Source organism: Moschus berezovskii, chromosome 28 (genome assembly GCF_049115385.1).
Source record: "Moschus berezovskii isolate FMDL1 chromosome 28, NW_MosBer_1.0, whole genome shotgun sequence".
In the NCBI taxonomy this organism is placed as follows: domain Eukaryota; kingdom Metazoa; phylum Chordata; class Mammalia; order Artiodactyla; family Moschidae; genus Moschus; species Moschus berezovskii.
In genome coordinates this window covers 16,550,970-16,575,543 of record NC_142487.1, presented here as the reverse complement: position 1 = coordinate 16,575,543, position 24,574 = coordinate 16,550,970, and the positions used below count along the sequence as shown (strand labels likewise).

The window sequence follows — 24,574 nt, the reverse complement described above, 5'->3', positions numbered from 1 at the left end:
GGTTAGAGGCACAACCTGGGAAGCCCAGAGTAGGTCTGGGGCCAGCAGAGAAGCCAAAGGCCAAGTGGATTCCTACTAGGGGCAGAAGGGGGAGCCGGCCGTGGAAGGTCTGAAAGGCTCGGGTGAGGAGTTCAGACTTTATTCCATGATGAACTGGACACAGATCAACAGTAGTTTGGCTCCCCAAAGCAGACATCTGGAAATTGAGTCTTAACTTTTGAAAAACAGATTTTTTAGTAGTAGTAGCTCATGGCCAGTCCGTGTGACATGATTTCAAGGCTGAATCTCAGTGCTGTCTCTGTCATTCCCTTCCCCCACTTATCCTGCACCCCGTTTCTTCCTCACTGTCCTTGAAATTTCACTATAAGAGATTATATCCTTTTGTTCAAAACATCACTCTCTCCAAGAGGCTTGTGTTAGTTCAGTTGGTAAAAAATCTTCCTGCAATTCAGGACACCTGTGTTCAATTCCTGGGTCGGGAAGATCCTCTGGAGAAGGAAATGGCAACACACTCCAATATTCTTGCCTGGAGAATCCCATGGACAGAGGAGCCTGGCCATGGGGTCTTAAGAGTCAGACACAACTTAGCAACTAAACCACCATTACCACCACATGCTAGGTCCCCTTAGAAGAGGTTGACACGGCAGTCCTTTTCTCCAGGAATCAATGGCAACAGACATAGGACAGGTTAACTTTGATGGGTGTGGAGGCAGAGATACAATATAAAGTCCAGGTGTTATCACAGAGGAAGCAGGAGACACAGTGGGTTTAGGGAAAGTACTCTCAGGCTTTCCCAAGAGAATGTCAATGAGAACGTCCTCTGGGTGGTATGAGGCAGGAGGCCTGGATGCTGATGGCACAGGAAGGCACCAGTGTGCTTGGCAGGGTCACAGTGCATGTGCCGTGCTCAGTTGCTTCAGTCATGTCCAGCTCTTTGCAGTCCTATGGACCATAGCCTGCCTGGCTCCTCTGTCCATGGGATTCTCCAGGCAAAAATGCTGGAGTGGGTTGCCATACCCTCCTCCCAGGAGATCTTCCCGACCCAGGGACTGAACCTATGTTTTCTGCTTTGCAGGTGGATTCTTTACCCACTGAGCCCCCTGGGAAGCCTGAACTCTCAATAGCTCTATCCAACTTCTTTGGTCGCCCTATCTCCTCTCCTTTATGTAGAACATTGAGGGGAATGTACTGTTACATTTCAGACCTAACCCTGACACACTAGCCTTCTCCTCACCTGCTCAACTGGCGAGAAGGGATGAAATTGGTGCTAGATTCGCAGTTAGGAAAGGAGGAAATAGCTGTGTTTCTCAAGTCATGTTTCCAAGTCCATTGGATACCTATGCTCTGGGTGGGAAGAGAAACTCTACTAGTTGTATTTGGGGATGACGAGAAGTTGAGGAAATCTCAGGTGAGTGCTTTTGCCAGAGGATTAACTGCCTCCTTATTTTCCTATTCCAAAGTCAGGTTTTTCCATATAAGACGTTCTGTAAGTGGGAACAATGTATATAGTACATATAAAGTGCATATAAAATCCTGTCACGAGCAAAGTCATTAATTGTGTTCATGTTGAGATTGATTATGTCAGCCAAACACACCTGTTTGTAGAAAGGTGGAGTTTTGCTCACAGGTGTGAATTACACAGGTGTAGTCCCAGGCAGTCCCATCCCTAGACACTGCTTTTATAGAATGCCTGTATCTGACAACTGGAGTCTAATTTCTGCTACCAATTGACTGTCTTTTCTCCCACCTGATTCGCTGAAGGAAAGAAAATTTGGAAGGCCCAGAAAGTGGCTTGAAGCGCAGATAAAGCCCTTTTTGAGGGGTCAGAGAACGCAGGAGGCCCAGCACTGTGCCTCCATCTCTCTCCCACCCACGCTGCGATGGAAAATGCAGACGTGGCCCTTTGAGACCGAGCACTTCCAGGCTGTGTGACGGCAGTGGGCAGGTCACACAGCCATTCTGCTCCTTGTTAATACTGATGCTGACCTGAAGTTATCATGAGAGAACTGAGAAGATGTCCGTGGAGCCCCTAGGGCCTTGTTGGATGCCCTTTCTGTGCACCTGGCTCTGTCCTGCTCCCTGTGTCGTCACAAAGGCCTGGTCCTTCGAGAAAGGTCTGAGTACATTTCCTGGAAGCACCCAGATTAGGTCGTTAAGTGGTTTTAGCATTAAAGTTAAACAGATTTGGAGAAAACTGGGGGACAGGGACTCTTCAGTAGCCCTGCAGAGGGTCAGAAGCTAAGCCAGTCTGTAGCCTGCCTACCTCCCCAACACTACTGGTTATAAAGAACCTGGAGAAGTGCATTTATCAGTCAGCAAAGCTAGGAGAAGTGGCAATATTGAAGGAGAAGGAGGGTTTCTGAACAGTAGAGGCTGTGCTTTTAGGCAATGCTGGGTGGCTCTGTGGTATACAGAAAACTGCTTGGAGTTAGAAGACCTGGACGCCACTGTCAGCTATGCCCCTCGTGGTCTGTGTGATTGTGGGCTTGAACTCTCTGCACCTCAGTTTTCACATCTGTACATTGGGTATGACTGTCCTTTCCTGAATCCCAGGGTTGCTTTGAGGATCAGGAGGTACAGGATAGGAAGCTCTGTGCAGAGGGCAAGACACAGCAAAGGCACAGGATTATTGTTATATCAGTTTCTATTTCTGTATTGCTTTTAGGCTTCCAGAGAACTTTCTCATCTTTTCTCTTACTTAATGTACAACAGCTGTGTGAGGTGGGCAGGGCTGATGAGAGAACTCTCATATACAGATGTCTAAGGCTGTTTGAGGGCTTCCCAGGTGGCGCCAGTGTTAAAGAAGCTTCCTGCCAATATAAGAGACATAAGAGATGTGAGTTTGGTCCCTGAGTTGGGAAGATCCCTTGGAGGAGGGCATGACAACCCACTCCAGTATTCCTGCTTGGAGAATCCCATGGCCAGAGGAGCTTGGCAGGCTGCAACCATAGAATCACAAAGAGTTAGACACTATTGAAGTGACTTAGGACATAACACACACAAGTCTGGCTGATGGTTTGTCTGAGGTACCCCTGAGAGCCGAGGGTGAGGAAAGCCTGGACCCTGGTCCGCCAGACACAGAGGTCACAGCTTTTTAACTTACCTTCTATCTTGACATCACTTTGCTCACTTGTTTACACATCGCTTCTGTCTTTAACTTTGGTCACTTCTGCTCTTCTCTGAAGTGCAGCTCCTCATGTGACACTCTCTAAGGCATGTTTTTATCTCCTGACATGCTACCAGATCACGACCTGGGGCTTCCTGGCAGAAGGGACCCTTGAACTGGACCTGGCAGGCCAAGTAGAGGTCAAATAGAGGTGAGGGAGGGAGCTGGGCAGAGGGCGGGGCCCTAGGGCTGCCTCCTGCCCGCCCCCCCCCCAACCTCGGGCCTGCCAGGGCCCCTCAGGCTCACCTGTAGGGGCTCAGCGCTCTGATCTCTCCCCTCCAGCCTCTCCCTGCTCTGGTAGACAGAAATCCACCAGTGGGTAGCATCCTGGGTCCTGTGCCCCAGCCTGAGTTTGCCCTGCTGCAGAGGTGGAGCCAGGCTGGGCTGGCAGGGAGAAGGGGAATGGTTCCCAAGCCCAGTGATTGCTGCTGTGAAATCTTAATCGCTTTCATCAAAGTTGCCATTTAGCTTATCTTTAGATCAAAACTGACTTAACACATATTGCACCATTTGATTTAAAGCAGCATCTCTGCCAGGAATGGATGAAGGGCAGGAAAATAGTGTCTCTCAGGATGCAGCTGGGAGTCTGGAAACCCCAAACCACGTGTCATGGCCTCTTAGATCACAGTCCTGCTGAGAGCCCCTCCTTAAGCAGAAGTAAGATGCTCTCTGCACTGGGGAGGCCCTTTGGCTCCCAACCTGGTGGGATGTCCGTGCGGGAGGGGCAGTTTGTTAGATGGAGATGCACAAAGCCACTCCTTTACGTCCAAGGAACTTGTTTCCCTCCTTTGCCAGCTGCTGGTTTTATCCTCCTTGCTGGTCCTTGCCCCCATCACCAACAAGAGTCTGAGAGCTTATGAGCAGCAGTGATCCCCAAGGGCTTCCTGAGTCCAAACCTGGAGTGAGCCCCATGGGCGACAAGAAGGAAATGTGACCCGTGGCTTCTGTGGCAAATCAGGTTTACATCTCACACCCGTATATGGCAGGAGGTGGGCCACGTATGTGTACATGACAGCTGGTTCAAATCTATGGGGGAAATATTAACCGGAAGAAGTAGGTCGCGAATGGCCGGGATGGGAGGAAAATTGCATTCTGTAGCCCTTTGTGTCATTTCAGTTGCGAACGACGTGAAGGTATTTCTGTTTGTGGTGGGTGGAATAATGGGTGGGTGGCCCCCAAAGATGTCCACTCCCCAATCCCCAGAACCTGTACGTGCCTTAAGGGTCTTTGCAGATGTGGTTAAGACTATGACCTTGAGATGGAGAGAGGAGCCTGAATTATCCAGGTGGGCCCAGTCAAAATACACGAATCCCCAACAGCGAGGGACCATGCCTGGCTGTGGTCAGAGAGGGAGACGTGACAACGGAAGGACAGTCAGAAAGATGCCACACTGCTGGCTTTGAGGACGGAGGGAGGGACTCACAAGCCAAGGAATGCAAGCAGCTTCACAAAGCTTCAAAAGGCGAGGGAATGGATCTTCCCTTAAAGCCTCCAGGAAGGAACGCAGCCCAGCTAACATGCTGGTTTTAGCCCGATGAGACCCATGTCAGGTTTATGGCCTTCAAACTGTAAGATAATAAACTCGTGTTAAATCGCAGAGTTTGTAATCATTTGTTACAGTGTTCATGGAAAACTAATGGGTACTCCAACCAATAAATAAAACAGTTTTGGACAGAAGCCCACAGTCTAGAGTGGAAATGCTCAGAGGAAACACAGCTTTCAGTGCTGTGCTGGGCGGTGCAGACTAAATACTGTGAAACCCATCACTCTTGAGGGGCTATGGAAGTACCTAGTATGGCAGGCACTATCTACATGCAGGGACCATAAAATCAAAAAGGCCTGATCGCTGCCCTGGGGGAGCTTCATGGAAAATTTTGCTGTATCCCCTGCTCCTTAAAACTGGCCTCCAGGACGAGTGCACCATGTGCCTGCCGGGCAGGGTATTTCTAGGTGCTTTGTTTCCCTCCTTCCCCTGCTTCCTGCCAGTCGTCCTGCCTTGAATACCTCCAGGGTGGGAGAACCCACCACCTTGAGACTTGCCTGTGCTCTGAACTTTCCTCCTAAAGCACTCGCTGTGGGCACCGTTTATTCAGCATCACTTGAGGACCGGATGGCTCTGGGTTTCTGCTTTGGGAGGTGGGAATTCCGCCTTCCCTCATGAGACCACGCGTGCCCTCATGCATCTGTTAAAGCGTTAATTTGTTGCCCACTCATCATCTTGACAAGACCAAATACACTCCAGGGACACACTAAAACCTGTTGGATGAAGCAGCTATGCAGTGCATTGGGCGGGGCCAGGCAGGCATTAGGAAGGACGCAAGAAACAAAAAAGGATGGAGCCTTGGTCTTTGAGCCAACCCCGGTGGTTCAGCGGTAAAGAATCCACCTGCAATGCAGGAGACGCAGAAGATGTGAGTTCGATCCCTGGGTCAGAAAGATTCCCTGGAGGAGGGCATGGCTACCCACTCCAGTATTCTTGCCCGGAGAATCCCATGGACAGAGGAATCTGGCAGGCTACAGTCCATAGGGTCATAAAGAGTTGAACACGACTGAAGCAGCTTAGCACCTTCACACACATTAAGAGAAAATGTATCATTGTTTTCTTCTGGTTCCTTTGTCCACGCCCACTTTATACAGGAAATGAAGGGAACACTTACTTCCTCCTCTAATTCTCCCTCCCCTATCATGTATTGCTAGAATGCTGTTCATCTTCTCCATTCAAAGAAGCCACCAAGCTGCTAATAGGTGCTTCTCAAATCCTGCCAGCTGCCACACTCAAGGCTGCATCGAAAGACACCTCCAGACCCAGCTGACCTCTCCTAGCTTCCCTCTGCTCCCTCCCCTCCGCACCCCCAGCATCCAGTGTCCTAGGATCTGTCTTTGCCTCTCAAGCTCCCTCTCCCGGCCCATGTCTCTGTGTGTCTGAGCAGAGGTGGCCACAAGCACGGCCAGGTGACACGTGTACACGCTGTCACTCCTGGAAACCGGCCCTCCCTAAGGGAGTGAACTTGTTGCACATCTCAGGCTCCGCAGGAGACTTAGAGCAGTGTGTTCACGCTGGGAACGCATGAGATGCAGTGTTTCATGTGGGGAGACAGCAGGGTCCCCTAGAGCAATGCCCACCGGAGCCACCATCCTTACGCTGATAAGGAACCGAGAGGGTCGGCGGGCACTTCTGGGAGCCAGGCGGTTGGGAGGATTTGAATTCAGACTCTTTGGTTGCTGACTGTTTCTAAGCCTCAGTTTGGTCATTCGTAGAAGAGGGAACTGGACTCAGACAAGGAATGACACAGGGAGGTACAGAGTTGGGGTTCAGTTTTAAACCTGCGCTGGCCTTCTGATCTGGCCCTGGTGGTAACGTCTGCTCCGACAGTATATGGTCCTCCCCTTTGGGAAGACCAGATGCCAAAGCAGAAATGGGTGCTGGGGGCGGGGGGTCGCTCTGAGGACTGCCTTGACTTGTCCGGGGGGAGGCCTGGCTTTGGTGCTGGTTATTATTTTGCAAGGTTTGTGCTATTTTGCTGTCTTGGCTCATTTCCTTATTGCCATGCTGCTCCCTGGGTCAGACCCAGAGGGCTGTGGGTCTGCAGAGGCCCTTTCTCGGACACCCTCCAGGTGGCATCTTGGGCCCGGTCTGTCTGGCAGGCAGTGCTGGATACCTGCTGCGGTGCTAGCACTCCCTCTCAGCCTCCTCAACTCCTCCACCTCTACCTGGGTTATCCATCACCTCACCTTCTTTCCGAGCAGCCTTCCACATCCACCTCCAGGCTTCCTCTGCCCCCATTTCCTGGCCTTTTCTTACCAACTTCAGGGTTTTGTAAACCATCTCCCATCTTGGTCTCAAAGTGGATTCAGTGTTTATTTTTTTCTAGAAGCATCCCCCCCTACAGCCTGGCTTTTCCATAAAGGCACCCTTTCAGAACTGCCCACCTCCAGGCTTGAAAACTCTGAAATTCCCTTTTTCAACAGCAACTCCCAGGCTCTCTGCTGGTGTCCTCCCGAGAATGAGTGATGTGGGCGCCCAGTCGTGCACGGAGCAGGAAGTGCACATGTTCAGGGGGCGTGACAGCTGGGTGATAAATGTGTAGTTGATGGGCTCAGGTGGGAAGCTGGGTGCACACAGGGGACAGTAAGAGCTTGTTGGTGCATATCTGCCCTGACCTGGGACGGAGGGACAAAGGCAGAGGGCCTCGAGATTTGGGGGCTGCCTTGTAGAGGGGTGGGGGTGGGGAACGAAGAGGAGGAGTGGCCAGGGACAGAGGGGCGTGGCAAGGGGCGGAGGGGGCGGGGCCAGGGATGGCTGTACCAGATGTTTCTGGTTTAGGGATGAGCCGGTATCTAACTAGTGCCCATTGATAGCTTCCTCTGAAAAGAAAACCTCATTTGGGGAAATTATAGCATCTCTTATGGGAAGAAGCCAGACAAGGGCATATTGAAACTTGAGGATCAGTTTGGAGAAAGGAGTGACCCCAGGGATGTATACAGTTGGGATTAAATTCTAAACCTGAGCTTGCTTTCTAGTCTGGCCCTTGTGGAAATGATCGCAACTCTGGTGATGTCTAAATGCCCCCTCTGGGAAAACCAGCCAACGAAGCAGCAATAAGTGCTGGTTTAGGTGTGGAGTCAAGCCACAGATACTAATACTTCAGTTATCTGGAACTCAACCTGCTCTCACCTCTGCTATCCAGGACTTGGATTGCAGAGTGAGGGACAAGTGCCTCTAATCAGTGAAATGGCTGAAGCCATGGCTCCTTATCCTGAGACCACCACTCTACCCAACCCCTTGCTCAGAGCTCCATGGTCGCCCAGCTCAGGGGGCTGCACATTAGAAGTGAGGAAGCTTTTTACAGCAGCTGCCATTCCTAACAGGTAGCATGTCCTCTGGGAACCTTACTGTGGGGAGGGGCAGGTAGAGGAAGAGAGAGAACTGGAGCATTAGGGACAAATCTCCTGATGTAGGAGAGCATCTCATAGAGATGCCAGAGGGCCTTGAAGACAAGGTTATGTTATTTTCAGCACCTTGGCCACTGCGAGTGCTTTGTGGAACAAAGCTGGGGAGAGGTGTACACAGACAAATGTTAGGTTTTCTTCCTTGCCACGCAATGAAGAGACACATATAAACATTTTTTTTTAAAGCAACTTGGTGCAGTAGGGCTAAAATGAAACACATTTTGTTGCTTGAAGGGGCAATGTTTAGTTGTCTAGAAATCCTCGTATGTGAAATATCTTGTCTGTATTGCTAGAAAAACTGTAAACAGTTATTCCTGCTGGTTTGATGGCATATTAGGACCAAAAGAGATCATGAGATTCTATAAACCCATTTTTAAAATTTAATTTTATTTGTTTTTGACTGTGCTGGGTCTTTGTTGCTGCACGGGCTTGTCTTTAATTGTGGCCAGCGGGGGCTACTCTCTAGTTGTGGGGCCCAGGCTTCTCTTTGCGGTGGCTTCTTTGATTGCGGAGCACAGGCTTTGGGGTGTGCAGGCTTTAGTAGTTGCAGCATGTGAGCTCAATAGTTGTGGTGCATGGGCTTAGTTGCTCTGTGGCATGTGGGATCTTCCCGGACCAGGGATCAAACCTGTCTCTCCTGCACTGGCAGGTGGATTCTTCCCCAAGAGCCACCAGGAGGACCCCCTATAAACTCATTTTCAAAGGTTTATAGTTTCCGCGATGTGAAGGGGGCTACCCAAGATTCCATAGCCAGATGATGGCAGAACTGGGCCTTGAACTTTGTTCACTAGAGTGCAAAATAGATTCAGGGTTCTGGAGAGCAGGCCTGGGTTCAGACGCTGTACCTCTGGCAGGAGCAGCCTCCCAGAGGTTAGATCTAAGGCCTAGATGGGAGGCTGGGGGGCCTGAAACACCTGCCCAAGGGCAAATTGAGGAGGTACTGCATAGAGTGGGACAGGGTCTGGGTCACTGGATGGGGGTGCTGGTAAGCCAGGAGAGCTGGGTAGAGGTACACAGACAGCCTGGGGCTGGGGTGCTGGGAATGGTATGAACACGCCCCAAACATAAGTGAGCCACAAGCATCCCTGGGCTGGACAGTTTGACTCCTACTCTAGAACAGCCTGCCTTCAGGCTTGTCAGAAACTGGTTTGAAATGAGGCCTACAGCCCTGAAGTGGGAAACAAAGAAGAAAATGCCAAGCACACCTTGTGATCTTGTGGGAAAGAGCTCCTGGAATCTGGTTTTTGCTTTCTGTTTTTTTGTAAGAGAGGCTGAGAGGGCTCAGAACCCGGCCTGTCCAACCCCGGGAAGCATCTTACTCACATCTCTCCACAGACTTTCAATTTTTACTCTTAATAACTGTAAGCTCGGGGTTACCAGGGTCTCCCTGTTGCTATAGTGAGAGGTGGCAACGCCGGCCTTCCAAAGAGTTGGACCCTTGGCTTAGAGGAAGAACAGAATCTGGGTTGCTTTATTTTTGGGTTTGACTGGGGTTTAATGCACCATTTTCTTGCCCTCCCAGTGATGGCAGTTTGTGCCCAAAATACATCAAACCTCAGTAACAGAATAACATGATTTGGGGGAGTGGGCATCTGAGAGTGTACAGAAGGGAAATTTTAAATTACAAAAATGATAAAACTTCACCAAGAACATCTAGAAAATGACAAAGAAATGAAAATACATGTGGTTATAATACCGTAACACGGCCTTCACTGTCCTGAGCTGTCATCCTACTATCAGTTTTCTTAAATGTGCCTTTGGCGGAGTTGAAGATGTAGTGTGTGTGTGTGTGTGTGTGTGTGTGTGTGTGAGAGAGAGAGAGAGAGAGAGAGAGAATAATGGGCAGTCTGCTTTTTCAGTTAATATGTCATAGGCCTCTTTTGTGCTGCTGCATTATCTCAATAAACATCATTTTTATTGGTTGGGTAATGTCACATCATTTTGTAAAACACTCCTCCTTTTCATCTTCTTGGTCTCCCTCATGCCATCTCTGTTAAAATTCTACTCCTTCTCTGATTTGGATAACTGGCCTGCCTTGTCCCTGTTTCCATCCCCCCTACACACACACACACACACACACATGGATTTCTTCCATTCCACAACCTTGCTAATCAAAGGGTGGTCTCAGACCACTGGCATGGACATCCCCTGGGAGCTTGTTAGAAACACAGAATCTCAGAGCTAAGCTGGCACCCACCAAATCTGAACCTGCATCTCTATTCTGACAAGATCCCCAGGTGATTCCTAAGCACACTGAAGCTTGAGAAGCACTGAGCTGAAACACATTCCCCTGCTCCAGGAAAAAATCCTGGCCAGGTGTACAGCCTGCAGAGAGCTGGCCAAATGGAGAGGGGACAGAGAGTGAGTAGGGAAGGGCCAGGCAGACAGGTGGTGGGCAGCTGTGCACCGGGAATCTGAAATAGCAGGAAGGAAGGAGGCCTGTGAAAATCTATGGAAGAGGCAAGATTGAAAATCGAGGGCTCAGTTGGCTAGGAGGGGCAGCCCCGGCTCACTCCCACTTTGTAGGTCAAGAAGCTGAGGCACAGAGAAATGAAGCTGCTTGCCCACGGTCAGCAGTGAATAGATGGTAGAGCTGGAAGACCAGCCTCATTCCAGAGCCCGCACTCTTAACCGCCTACAGTGCTGTGGAGGATAAACAACAGGAGGAAGAAAAGCATGAAAGCGTGTTAAGCTCCCACAATGAGCTGGGTATTTTCTCACTTCCTTACATATAACAATCGCGACAGCCTTTGTTTTTTGAGACATTTGTTTATTTTTGGCTGCACTGGGTTTTCATTGCTGTGCATGGCTCTCTCGAGTTGCAGCGAGCAGAGCTGCTCTCTAGTTGCCATGCGTGGGCTTCTCATTGCCGTGGCCTCTTGTAGATCCTGGGCTGCAGAGCGCAGGTTTCAGCAGTTGTGGAGCACGGGCTTAGTTGACCTACAGCATGTGGAGTCTTCCTAGACCAGGGGTGGAACCCATGTCCCCTACATGGGCGGGTGGATTCTTAACCACTGAACGACCAGGGAAGCCCCATTATGATAGCCTTTGGAGGTGGGTATTCATACGCCATGTTACAGACGGGGAGGTCTGTTTGTACCGGTGATGAACAGTTCCTGAGTTCACGTAGTTACTAATAGCTGAAGTCAGGATTTGAACTTAGGATATTTCGGGTCACACTGTGAGACTCTTTCCAATGTGCATACTTCAGCCACAAGGCGTGACACTGGTTTTTCCACTCAGAGCAGCTCCTTTCCTTCCCCTTCCCTCTTGATCTTATTTTTTTAGGTTTGATAAAAGCTTAACTTAAAAAAATTTTACTGGAGTACAGATGATTTACAATGTTATGTCAGTTTCTTCTGTACAGCAAAGTGAATCACATATACATATATCCACTCTTTTTAAGGTTGTTTTCCCATATATGTCATTACAGAGGATTGAATAGAGTTCTCTGTGCTATACAGTAGGTCCTTATTAGTTATTTATTTTGTATGTAGTCGTGTGTATACATCTATCTCCCAATCTCCAGTCTCCCAATTTATCCCCCACCCTTTCCCCCCTGGTAACCTAAGTTTGTTTTCTATATCTGTGACTTTATTTCTCTTCTGTAAATAAGTTCCTTTGTACCATTTTTAAAAGATTTTGCATTTAAGTGATGTCATGATATTTGTCTTTCTCTGTTGGACTGACTTCACTCAGTATGACAATCTCTAGGTCCATCCATGTTGCTGCAGATGGCATTATTTTATTCTTTTTTATGGCTGAGTAATATTTCATTATGTATATGTACCACATCTTTGTCCATTCTTTTGTTGGTGGGCATTTAGGTTGCTTCCATCTTCTTTGTTGTTGATTATTGTAAATAGGGCTGCAGTGAACACTGGGGTACACGTATCTTTTCAAATTATGGTTTTCTCCAGATATTATACCCAGGGATGAAATTGCTGGACCATATGATAGCTCAAGGTTGTATATTGTCACCCTGCTTGTTTAACTTATATGCAGAGTACATCGTGAGGAACGCTGGGCTGGAAGAAGCACAAGCTGGAATCAAGATTGCTGGGAGAAATATCAATAACCTCAGATATGCAGATGACCCTACCCTTATGGCAGAAAGTGAAGAGAAACTCAAAAGCCTCTTGATGAAAGTGAAAGAGGAGAGTGAAAAGGTTGGCTTGAAGCTCAACATTCAGAAAACAAAGATCATGGCATCTGGTCCCATCACTTCATGGGAAATAGATGGGGAAACAGTGGAAACAATGTCAGACTTTATTTTTTTGGGCTCCAAAATCACTGCGGATGCTGATTGCAGCCATGAAATTAAAAGACGCTTGCTCCTTGGAAGGAAAGTTATGACCAACCTAGACAGCATATTAAAAAGCAGAGACATTATTTTGCCAACCAAGGTCCACCTAGTCAAGGCTATGGTGTTTCCCGTGGTCATGTATGGATGTGAGAGTTAGACTGTGAAGAAAGCTGAGCGCCAAAGAATTGATGCTTTTGAACTGTGGTGTTGGAGAAGACTCTTGAGAGTCCCTTGGACTGCAAGGAGATCCAACCAGTCCATTCTAAAGGAGATCAATCCTGGGTGTTCATTGGAAGGACTGATGCTAAAGCTGAAACTCCAATACTTTGGCCACCTCATGTGACGAGTTGACTCACTGGAAAAGACTCTGATGCTGGGAGGGATTGGGGGCAGGAGGAGAAGGGGACGACAGAGAATGAGATGGCTGGATGGCATCACCGACTTGATGGACATGAGTTTGAGTGTACTCCGGGAGTTGGTGATGGACAGGGAGGCCTGGTGTGCTGTGATTCATGGGGTCGCAAAGAGTCAGACACGACTGAGTGACTGAACTGAACTGAACTGATGATAGCTCTGTCTTTAGTTTTTTAAGGACCTTTCATATTGTTCTCCATAGTGGCTGTACCAATTTACATTCCCACCGAGTGTTGCAAGTTTCCTTTTTCTCCACATCCTCTCCAGTTAGTGGAGTTTTTGTTGGTAGAGTTTTTGATGATGGCCATTCTGACCAGTGTGAGGTGATACCTCACTGTAAGTTTGATTTGCATTTCTCTAATAATTCATGATGTTAAGCATCTTTTCATGTGCTTTTTGGCCATCTGTATGTCTTCTTTGGAGAAATGTCTATTTAGATCTTCTGCCTATTTTTTTGATTAGTTTTTTTTTATTATTATTATTGAGCTGCATGAGCTGTTTGTATATTTTGGAGATTAATCCCTTATAGTTTGCTTCATTTGCAAATATTTTCTCCCAGTCTATGGGTTGTCTTTTTGTTTTGTTTCTGGATTCCTTTGCTGTGCAAAAGCTCTTAAGTTTAGTTAGGTCCCATTTGTTTATTTTTGTTTTTCTTTTCATTACTTTAGGAGGTGAATGAAGAAAGATCTTGCTTTGATTTATGTCAGAGAATGTTCTGCCTATGTTTTCCTCTAAGAGTTTTATAATATCCAGCCTTACATTGAGGTCTTTAATCCATTTTGGATTTATTTTTGTGTATTGGGTTAGGGAGCATTCTAACTTCAGTCTTTTATGTGTCACTGTCCAGCACTGCTTACTGAAGAGACTGTCTTTTCTCCATTGTGTATTCTGGCCTCTTTTGTCAGAGATTAGGTGACCATAGGTGCATGGTTTTATCTCTGGGCTTCCTATACAGTTCCAGTGATCTATATTTCTGATTTTGTGCTAGCACCATACTGTTTTGATTACTGTAGCTTTGTGGTATAGTCTAAAGTCAGAGAGCCTGATTCCTCCAGCTCTGTTTTTCTTTCTCAAGATTGCTTTGACTATTTGGGGTCTTCTGTGTCTCCATACAAATTGTAGCTTTTTTTGTTCTAATTCTGTGAAAAATGCCATTGGTAACTTAATAGGGGTTGCTTTGAATCTGTAGATTGTTTTAGGTAGTATCATCATCTTGACAATATTGATTATTCCAATTCGAGAATATGGTATATCTCTCCATCTCTTTGTGTCATTTTTTAATTTCTTTCATCAGTTTCTTAGAGTTTTCTGAGTACAGTTCTCTTGCCTCCTTACATAGGTTTATTCCTAGGTATTTTATTCTTGTGATGTGATGGTAAATAGGATTGTTTCCTTAATTTCTTTTTCTGATCTTTCATTGTTAGTGTATAGGAATGCAAGAGGTGTTTGTGTTTTAATTTTGTATCCTGCAGTTTCACCAAATTCATTGATGAGCTCTAATAGCTTTCTGGTAGCATCTTTAGAATTTCTATGTATAGTATCATGTCATCTGCAAACAGTGACAGTTTTATTTCTCCTTTTCCAATTTGGGTTTCTTTTGTCCCTTGATTTTAAAACTGCACCCCAAGCCAGGGGCACATTCCTCTTGCCTGTTTATGATGGGAACAAACACAGGGCAAGTTTTAGATGTTTTTCCAATCCTTAAACTTGTGAAATGCTTACAGCTAGAAGAACCTGGTTGAGCATTTAATCCAACTGCCTCATTTTACAGTTAATGAAACTGTAGCCCAGAGAGCTCACATGGCTTATCTGAGGTCAGACAGCCATCAGGTTATAGATCTGAGACTCTCACTCATGCTCCATTTGTGACTCTGGGCTGAATTTGCCTCTGGTGCCCTGTGTGCTGAGGGGTCTGTTCACCACCGAGGCTGCCAGCACTGAGCTGTCATGTTGCTAGGTCAGTGTAAGTTCAGCCTTCAGCTTAGGCAGGAAGGTGCAATAGATGAACCTCCATTAAAAAAAAAAAAACAAACAACCAACCAAAAGCTAATAAAAATAATATCTGCTTGTTAAAAATCCAAGCAGCATGTCTGCAAACACTTAAAAGCACCCCCTCCCAGTCCTCCTCAGCCCACTCCCCAGGGGTAACCACTCAGTGCTGCCTCCAATGGCTTCTTAATTTTCCTGCCAGCCCCTGGGTTTTGTAAGATCCATGCCACAGCAAGGCTATTTTTAACAAGCATCCTAGGCTTCAGGGGGTTGAGGAGAGGGAAGGAAAAAAAATATTCTATTTGTGCATTTTTAATCCATGTGCATTTGAGCAAGCAGTGGCTTTCCTGTGCCTGCCGCCAAGGGTTTTGGGCAATTGATTAGGCTTTCTGGGTGCAGGGCAATCCTGTCTCTCCCCCTAACAAGGCTGGAAGGCCAGGGAGAGGTTCAGGTGATGTTTCTGGGACTGATGGCTGTCTCAGCTGGCCGCCTCCTGCTCCTGCCTGCCCCCAGCCCCTCTCCTTCCAGGCCGCCTTGACAGTCCTGGCTCGGTCTCCCAGAGCAGTGGAGGCCTGGGAACCTGACTCTTTGTGCCAGCTCGTATTTAGAAATGTCTCCAGCCAGAGGTTGGCATCTGTCCCGCTTGGGCTCTGAGCAGGGGGTACAGTCACATGTGCTGCCTTCGGGTGGGCAGATTCTGAGTGGGCAATGGCCTGCTCTGAATATAAACACACTCCTTTTATGCTGAGTAGCTGGCATCCAAGCCTGTGCTCCTGGGCACTGGGTGAAGGCGAAAGCTGGTAGCCGGATGGGCGACAAGGAGATGGAAGAAAGATTCACAAGGCTTGAACTGGGCAAAATGGTGGTGGAGGAGGAGTCTCAGCTCCTTAACCCCCACCCCTACCCCCACCCCCAGACTCTATCTGTTTTCCATATTCCTTTTCCAAGTGCCCAAAACACTGCCTGAGTAGGGGATCTGCAGCCCCACGGGGGAGGGGAGCAGAGTAGGCCAGACAGTGCCCCCCATCTGGGCCTTCCTTTCTGCCTTGTGAGTTCCCCAGTCTGTTGAGGGGCAATCCTGGGAGGCCGTGGGGATGGGGACCAAAGTGAGGCTGGACGTGGGGCCACCTGTGGGCTCCCTGTCTGTGAGCCGCCAGCCCTTCAACCTCTCCAGATGGCACCTGCAAAAACATGGCCCTGGGTGACCGCGAATTCTACAATTTCTTGCTCGCCCTGCTTTCTTTCCCATGATAGTGCATGACAATGTACGAAACAGCCCAACCGAGCCCAGTCTTAAATCGCGCCCCTGGGGTAGTGATCAGTATGTCTCAGCCCTGTCAAAACTCCCCTTTCTTTTAAACAGTTCCTTTAAGAAGGGACATTCTGGTTCATTCACTGAGGCCTCTCGTACTTAACACGGGTGAAGTGCTACCTGCAGCCTGCCAGCGGCTGATGGGGGCTTTGAGACCTCCTTATGTGGCTCCTCTCCGCCCCTCTGCAGGCCCGCTTGCTTGCTGACCGCATTCAGCTCTCTGGAGAGGAGCCTGCCTGCCTGCAGCTGAGCCTGCCGAGAGAACACGAATGCAGCAGCAGGTTTCCCTCTTACATGTGTGTGTGCTCAGTCGCTTCAATCGTGTCTGACTCTTTGTGACCCTATGGACTGTAGCCCACCAGGCTCCTCTGTCCGTGGGATTATCCAGCCAAGAATACTGGAGTGGGTCACCATGCCTTCCTCCAGGGGATCTTACCGACCCAGGGATCAAACCCCGGGTCTCTGAGGCCTAGTTAGTGCCAAGTGTGGAAGCCCCTAGTGTCCCCCACCTCGACCTGCTCCATCCTTCCTTCCTCTTCCCACATCTCAGGGAAGAGAGCTCCAAGCAGTGGTCAAGAAGGCTGAATAGACCCTTTCTTTGTGTCTCCACATAGCTGAGCGGGTGAATGACTGGATAAGCAAGTGAGCAGATGAATGGAGGAACAAATGGAAGCTCCATCTCTGCTCCAGAGGAACTTGGAATTCGAAGGGGAAGAGCCATGCCTGCCTGTAGCACGGTAGCGCTGTGGGACTGAAGGGGTCCCTAGGGATTGGACTCACCCCCCTCTTTTTATGGGAAAGGAAGTGAGGGGCTGCCGTGCGGCAGACCTCGGAGGTCAGAGGGTGGCGAAATCGCCCAGGGTGAGTGAGATCCTGAGATCCGGCATCGAGCGCAAGGCTGCCCTACTTTCCCTCTGCTGCTGCCCTGAGTGTCCCTTGTCCTTGGGAAAAATTGCCTTTTCATATGGTTGGGAGGGGATGGCGCAATTTTTCTTTGAGGGTTAATTGTTTTGCTGACAGCACAGATAATTAGGAGTGAGAATCCCGGAGCGAGGGCGACAGCACCATCTGCTGTGAATATGTTTCAGCCCCACCTTGCAGGAGGGCTCGAGAGGGCTCCCGTCCCCACCCTCCCATCCCCAGTGAAAACTGATGCGCTCTGGCTGTTTGCTTCTGGAACTCCAGTCGCCAGGTGATCCTGTAGCCCGCTGGGCGAGCTGGTGACCAGCTTCGAAAGGGTGGGCTTCTCCCCCGTCCCTCAGGGCACCTCGCGTGTGTGCACAGTAGGGCTCACTTCTTACTAGGTAGAACAAGGACCCTGTCCCTGCCCCGGGCTACTGGAGACACAGAGCAGTACCCCCAGGAGATGACTTTCTGTTCTTTCTGTAGCCTGATGTCTTGAGTTCTGGTTCGCTGCTGAGGAAGGTGGGCATGTGGGTCTGCAGTGAGCTCCTGGCTGACATTGGTGTTTGGGCCATTTTTTCCGTTTAATTCCATGGATTTGTCCCCTATCTTGGGTTTCCTGGCCTTTGACCTATGCTACTTGTTCTAGAAGGAGCTCAAACTGCCTTATGTTGTGGGATAAGAATTCCCTAGGTGTGACTTCCTCCAGGAGAAACAGAGCAGCTTTGGTATCAAGCTGAGAATCCCATCATCCAGGAGCATCTGAGATCTTTCTTTGTATGGGCTGGAACTTCGGGTAGTTTTTTTTTCTTTCCACTTTCATTATTTAGGAGTATATCACATAAACAGAAGAGCACTGACCTGTATATATGCTTTTTGAAGGTAATACCAATAACTGCGTAGTTCTTTCAAAGGGGCATCTTACGCCCGGTGCTGCCTTATGCAGAAATGCCTTGGGGGCAGAGCTGTAGAGTCGGGTCCCCTGGAGGCTCAAGGTTGGCACTCTGCCCCTCCTCCACCCCAGCTGTGGCTATTTATCACAGCAGCTTCCCCTTCGCCTGAGCTGCTCCTGTCAGCTCGGAGCCCCCACGGTCCTTCCTTCCCTGTTTATCATTTTGTTCTCTGTGCTGTCTTCACCTAGACCCTCCTCACAGGGGAGAGACCACAGCCCGACTCTACTCCTGTATTCATCTCTTCTCCCCATCCCCCCACGCCTTTGTTCCCCTCCCCCTCCTGACTCCTACTGACCCCCGCCCCCTGACATGGTAGGAAATTAACTCAGGTCTTAGGAGCTTGCTGGAAAGAATGATGACTGGTAGTGAGAAATTCTAGCCTTGACTCTTTTGCTGCCTTCCTGCGTGGTCTTTAGTGAGATGCTCAACCTTTCTGTGCTTTTGTGTCCTTATCTCTAAAGTAACCTATAGAGAGGATCCCGTCACATCACTGCTGTGAAACCAAATGGGTGTCGTGGATGTAAAAGCAGCTGGCAGGGTATCAATTATGATTGTGTGTCAGACGTTGTTGTCGTTAGGCTGAGAGCATCCCAGGGACTCCAGGGCCCTGCCTTCCTACCGTCATCCCTGTCCATGGTGTTTCCTCTTGCCTGCAGTGCTGGTGGCCCTGGCGGATGCCCTCCACCTGCTGCAACCCTTTCTCCGGAGTGGGTCCACGAGGCCCAGAGGAGCCCGAGGTTGGCGTGGAGCTCCAGAGTCACAGCCGTCTGGGCAGCGCCCCCAGGAGCTAGAGGCCAGGCCTGGTCAGAGGTGCAGGAATACAGCCAGTGTGGCCCCAGTCTCCAGAGCCCAGAAGGTCTGCACGCCAGGGCATGGCTGCTTCTAGCTGAAGGCCCTTACCACTTGTCCCCACCCCCCTACCCCAGAGGGTGAGCTGTGGTTTGGCTATGAAATGTGGTCCCTCAGTGGGGATGTATCTGTGTTCCTCTGCAGCGAAGTTTGCAGAGTACCCTTGTCTGTTACTCTGAGCGAAGGACTGTGAAAGGAGGCTGCAGGTGGGTGGCCTTCCTAGAGCCCCAAACCCACAGCACACTGGAAGCTACCCAGGGACCTGGGCTACAAGAGTTGAAGATATCTCCTGTAGACATGGCCTTGTTCTTTGTGGGTTTCATTGGTGGAGGGAAGACACCCAGGTCGTTCTTCTTTCTGAGGCAGTGGGGTCTGTTGGTGGGGATGAGCTGAACTCTGAATGGTGGGTAGGATGAGTGACTGAGAGTTGGTCTTTCAGGCAGGTGAAATAAACTATGCAGAGGTAAGAAGATTAAGAACAAATGTGTGTGTGTTTCGGGGGAGGCATGCCTGCAGAGGGCTGGAGGTAGGGTTGGTGGGTGGGACATTGGCAGTGAAGACCCTAGATGAGGTAGTCTATACAGTCACCTGGAGTTATAAGACCTAATAATAAACGAGAGAGAGAGAGAGAAAAAAAAAAAGATGGTTGGAAAGTTCTAGAACAGCTAAAACTTGGACCTGTGTCTCTGACCCTGGTAGGTCATTGGGCCTCTGTTCTTCCTGCAGGTCCCCACTCAGAAGCAGCTGGGCATTTGGAAGGCCACACCACCCTCAAGGAGCAGGCCCAGCCAGGAGAAGGTAAGGGATGGCGTGGAGCCCTCCAGAGCCTGCAGAGTGAGCACCATCTGCAGCGCGTTGGACCTGGAGCCTCCAAGGCGGGACTGTGTCACCGGGGAGACTCAAGAGGAATTGATACTTCGGCCCCAGTGACATGTACACGGTGTAATGACAGGTAATGAAACTGAGGTTCATCAATCCTTTCTGAATGATGTGGCAGGTAGGAGAATATATCAGCCTGGAGTAGACATACAATGTCAACTCTTAGGAAGATAGCTATGCAAACAGAGCAGAGTAAGGCCTGATAAGATGATAGATGGATGCTTTATAGTTATTAGTTTCTGCCCCAAGCGCTTGCTGGAGTTAGCACCAGAAGATTTAGCATCAGGCAGGTTCACTTACTATACCTTGTAGGAAGGCCTGATGCCATTATGGATGTATCACCTCCTGTTTTAAGACCTCAGAGTAACAAATCAAGGAGTCGTTATTCCCCATAGCTCCCTTGGGAAGCAGGGCATGAATGCTGGTGGGGAAACAGAGGCAGCAAGACAGGTAGGAGCTCTTCCCTGTATCGGTGATACCTGAGGGACAGACCTGGAGGCCCCTTTGGCTGAGAAGTATTCCGGGTTGGATCAGATCTCTTGAATGACAGGTGAGGTGATGGGTTGGTATTTCTTGTTAAAAAGGAAGTGGGGACTTTGTGGCTTCCTTCAGCCCTCCAAAGATGCCAGGGCAAGTAGCAGATGATCAAAGTTGGCTAGGGGAGGTCATGAGTAGGGGTCTAGAGAGCTCAGGAAGGAGCTGGCAGACACTCTAGGTCTAGCAGATAATTGGAGGAGGTCAGCCATGGCAGAAAACATTGAAAAGGTCCTCAGAGCCTAGAGGGCAAAGCCCTGAGGCTGAAAGGACCAGGATCCAGTGGGATGGAGACCCCAAAGGTGAGTTCTGATCTGATGGAGGGTCTGTTCCCATTGGCCACCTGGTGGAGAACCTGTTCCCATTGGCCATTTGGCCACTGTATCATACTGGGTACTACTCTGGCCATTTCCACCATGGGGTAAACAACAGGCTAGGGTGGGAGCAAAAATAGCTTGGGGCCTTGGGAAACTGACCAGGGCAGGGGGAGAAGGCCAGTGGCCTGGGGCAGTAGGCCCAAGAGGGTGGGGCAAATTCCATTCCTGTGTAGGCCAGTGTCAGGGTCCATGAGGCCTAGCCAAAGGGTGGGGAGGGGCAGAGTATTAGGACTTCTGGGTGGCCTTGTTCTAAATTAGGAAGAAAGAATAAGATGAAGAAGGAATCCAGAAAACAACCCAATTCTTGGAAATGGATCGGCTTTTGGCACCAGGCAGGCCTGGGGCTTGACTTCTGTCTATATGAACAAAGGCAAGGGGAATCGAGCTTTGGGGCTGGGGGTGGGGGACGGTCCCAGAGAGGATAGTCTGGGATCTGGCTAGGTCTGGGGGGACTTTGCTAGGGAGCTGGCATCTTCATAATCTCCTGGGGCTAGCTGTGTCCCTAGACACCCTAGACCCTAGCATACTGGCCCTGGGATCTCCTCAGACCCCTGTCTCTCAGTGGAAGAGGTGGTCTGTGTATTTTCAGCTTGGCTGGGGACCTGGGCAGGGCTGAATCTGCAGGGCCTTGTGATGGGAAGTAATGGGGCAGGAGGAGGCAGAAAAAGCCCAGCCCTGCAGATAGGTGGTGTGTGTGTTAAGTCGCTTCAGTTGTGTCCGCCCCTTTGTGGCCCTATGGACTGTATGCAGCCCGCCAGGCTCCTCTGTCCAGGGGATTCTCCAGGCAAGAATACTGGAGTGGGCAGCCATGCCCTCCTCCAGGGGCTCTTCAGGTGGGTGCCTGAAGACTTCTCATGTGTGCAGCCTTAAGAAGGTAAGGAGCAAAATACATTCTGATTACGTCAAGAAAGAACAGCAGATTGAATCTATCAGAAGGTTCTTAACCTAGTTTCCCAATATTTACCAAGTACCTGTTTTGCACTCGGCACCACGCTAGTGCCAGACAAACAAAGATGCATGAGGTGTGTCTGCTCCCAGGGGAGGGAGTAAAGGGCAGAGGGAAAAGCCTGGGAGTAGAGACAGACCCCGGATTCTGGGAGCCTCGGGCTTCTGTCTTCAAAATGGGGACAAGACGTCCTCACTCAAAGGCTGGTTGGGAGAATTAAATAAAACGAGACATGCAAAGCACTTAGCACAGCAGCTGGCACCATAATAAGTGATCAATCATTTAGTTTGCTTCCATTGTTCTGCTCTTGGAGGAGCTCACAGTCTGCAGGCAAGAGGGAGTAAAGAAGCCTGGGAGAAACGCATCTGAATTCCCAGGGCTTCCAACTGCGAACTGGTTCGAAGCTGGACACAACTGAGCGACTTAACACACTTGAGCCCTGGGCTTTGAAAACCTGGTTCTCAGCATTCCTGTGGTCATGGAAAATGTGGTTTAAGGTGGATCCAAACACTTGGAAATGGTGACTGTGTGCGAGTGCTTTGGCAGTGGCTGGGCCTGGAGATGCTTTCTGGGTACTGAGTAGGGTACAGGGTGGGAGGGGTGCGTCCAGGAATTTACAGAAATGTTGAGAAGAGAGGATGTTCTCAGAATACTTGGAGAGTCTTGCCTCCTCGGCTTCCAGCGCTGTCCTTGGGAGTGGGGCAGGGTGACGTGGGTACAGAAACCGAGGCAAGACTGGGGACCTGGAGAGGGACTGCCCAGAGAGACCGAGCATGAGCCGCACACACGGTTTTAAATTTGAAGCAAGTGAAATGAATTGTAATAACGTTTCCTTGAACTCAATGTATTCAAAGTATTATCATTGCAACATGGAGTGAATATAAAGATTAGTAACAAGATAGTTCATATTCTTCTTTCTGAATGTAGTCTTTGAGGTCCAGAGCACATTTGGTACTTCCAGTGTATCTCGGTTTGGACCAGTCATGTTGCAAGTGTTCAATAGCACCTGTGGCTTGTGGCTACTGTATTGGTCAACCCGTGTCTAGAATTCAGAGCATCTTGTTCAGGGGCACCAGAGGTCAGGTGTATCCTGAGCTAAACAACAGGATCTACTCTTCTGTTCTCTTCTCATCGTACCTCTGAAATGAATTCTTAGGGAAACTGGCTTGAAGAATCAGAGATGAATTACTTGTTCTGGATGGTAACGTGCGTCCTGGCCTGGCCGTGGAGCCCCCTAGCTAGCTTTGGGACACCACCATGTCCAGGTCCGGGGCTGACCCCCGGCAGTACCCAAAGGTCTCTGAGCTTCAGAACCTGCGTTGGGAGCAGCTCTAAGAAGGTCTGTTTTACTGGGTAACTGTGATGACTAAAGAAAATAATGATTGCTCAGTGACATTCCATGCCAACAAATAAGCTTTTTATTGTGAGGACTGATGCTAAAGCTGAAACTCCAATCCTTTGGCCACCTGATGCGAATTGACTCATTGGAAAAGACCCTGATGCTGGGAAAGATTGAAGGAGGGAGGAGAAGGGAATGACAGAGGATGAGATGGTTGGATGGCATCACTGACTCAATGGACGTGAGTTTGAGTAAATTCTGGGAGTTGATGATGGACAGGGAGGCGTTACATGCTGCAGTCCATGGGGTCGCAAAGAGACATGACTGAGCGACTGAACTGAACTGAAATTAAATGAAAATCAAGTGGTGTTCCCCCTATGGGCTAAGTTTGGCAAAAGTTTCCTAGTAGGATTTTCTGTAGTTATGTTCCTAACCTTTCTGTTGTATGAGGACCGTGTGTCTTTACAGGGCAGGACAAAGGGGCAGGGACGAGCCTGGATCTTCGCCCAGGGTGGCGTGGTGGCTGCCTGTGGCCCTCCTTGTCCAGAGCCGTGTGGTCGGTCACTGGAGGAGGCAGGCCCTGCAGGCAGCTTGCAGCCCTATGTCAGCTCTGCCATAGGGAATTCTGGGGTCCCCAGACTTTTAGCTTTAGAGTGCAGACACCACTGTGGTACTGTGTTTCAGTGGGCTGAGGGTTGCAGGTCACCCCAGGACCCATTACCTAAGCCATCCCAAGTGTCTTGGAAGCGGACCCAGGCACCCTACTCCAAAATCTGCTTGTCCTTCTTCCCGTCTCTCCCGTCTCCCAGTCTCCACGTTTGAAGCAAAGATCCATCCCTATCTCACCTGCCTCCTTTCTTTGCACAGCCATAAAAATAAACCTTTAGGGTCAGAGAGCCAGTGTCATAGACATGGCTGCTCTTTCTGGGCTTGGAGAGGGTATTTTTCTTTATTACTCTGTGAATGACGTCTACTCCAGTCACCGATTTCCAGCAGCAGCTGAAAACAGTCACTGCTCTGTATGTGAATTAACATAGCATCCTGACACAGGTCACTGGCACAGGGTTAGCACTCCACAAAATCAGATTCCCCTAAACCCAGCCTCATCTGAAGAATTGGTTAAATAATTCCTGCGTTTGGGGTTTTTCTGAGACACAAATGAGATAGTATATGTGAAAGTCCTTCGTAAAGTTATAAGATGTTACTGAGGCTCTTAATTCCCTCCTTGGGGTGTTTTCTTCTTTTTGAGAGCTGGGTGGGTTCTAACCGTGCCCTCCTGCTCAGCATCATGAGGCAGGCTGGGTCAGCATCACGCGCTGTCCTCCCACCCGCAGGCCCAACTTAGTGCTCCCCTGCCTGCTCCTCCCCACAGCACAGGCGCTTCTGAACCAACCTGTGTGTTCTAACACATGTGTTAGAACCTATGTGTAACAACCTATGTCTCCTATGTGTCAGTGGCAGGTTTCCCTGACGTCTTTATTTGCCTTCAGCCTAGTGTGTGGGGTCTTTAACTCATCTCCCCAAGTTTGGTATCTATCCCCAGTTATTAGGAAAGTTCACCTCCTCTCCTTCCTGGGCCTGAGGGGAGAGAGACCTGAAACCAGGGGAGTTCCATAGGGTCCTCTTCACCTGCCTGGCTTGGGTTTGGTGAGGATTC

The 24,574-nt window shown here is 49.4% G+C and overlaps 1 protein-coding gene across 1 annotated transcript in view; it reads left to right on the top strand.

Moving 5' to 3' along the window:
• Positions 1 to 24,574, top strand: part of ZBTB7C (zinc finger and BTB domain containing 7C) — a 390,531-nt gene that overhangs the window by 59,876 nt on the left and 306,081 nt on the right. The window contains exon 2 of the mRNA XM_055417322.2: positions 19,569 to 19,794. The gene's annotated coding sequence lies outside the window, so the exon portion shown is untranslated. The remainder of the gene's footprint in view (positions 1 to 19,568; positions 19,795 to 24,574) is intronic.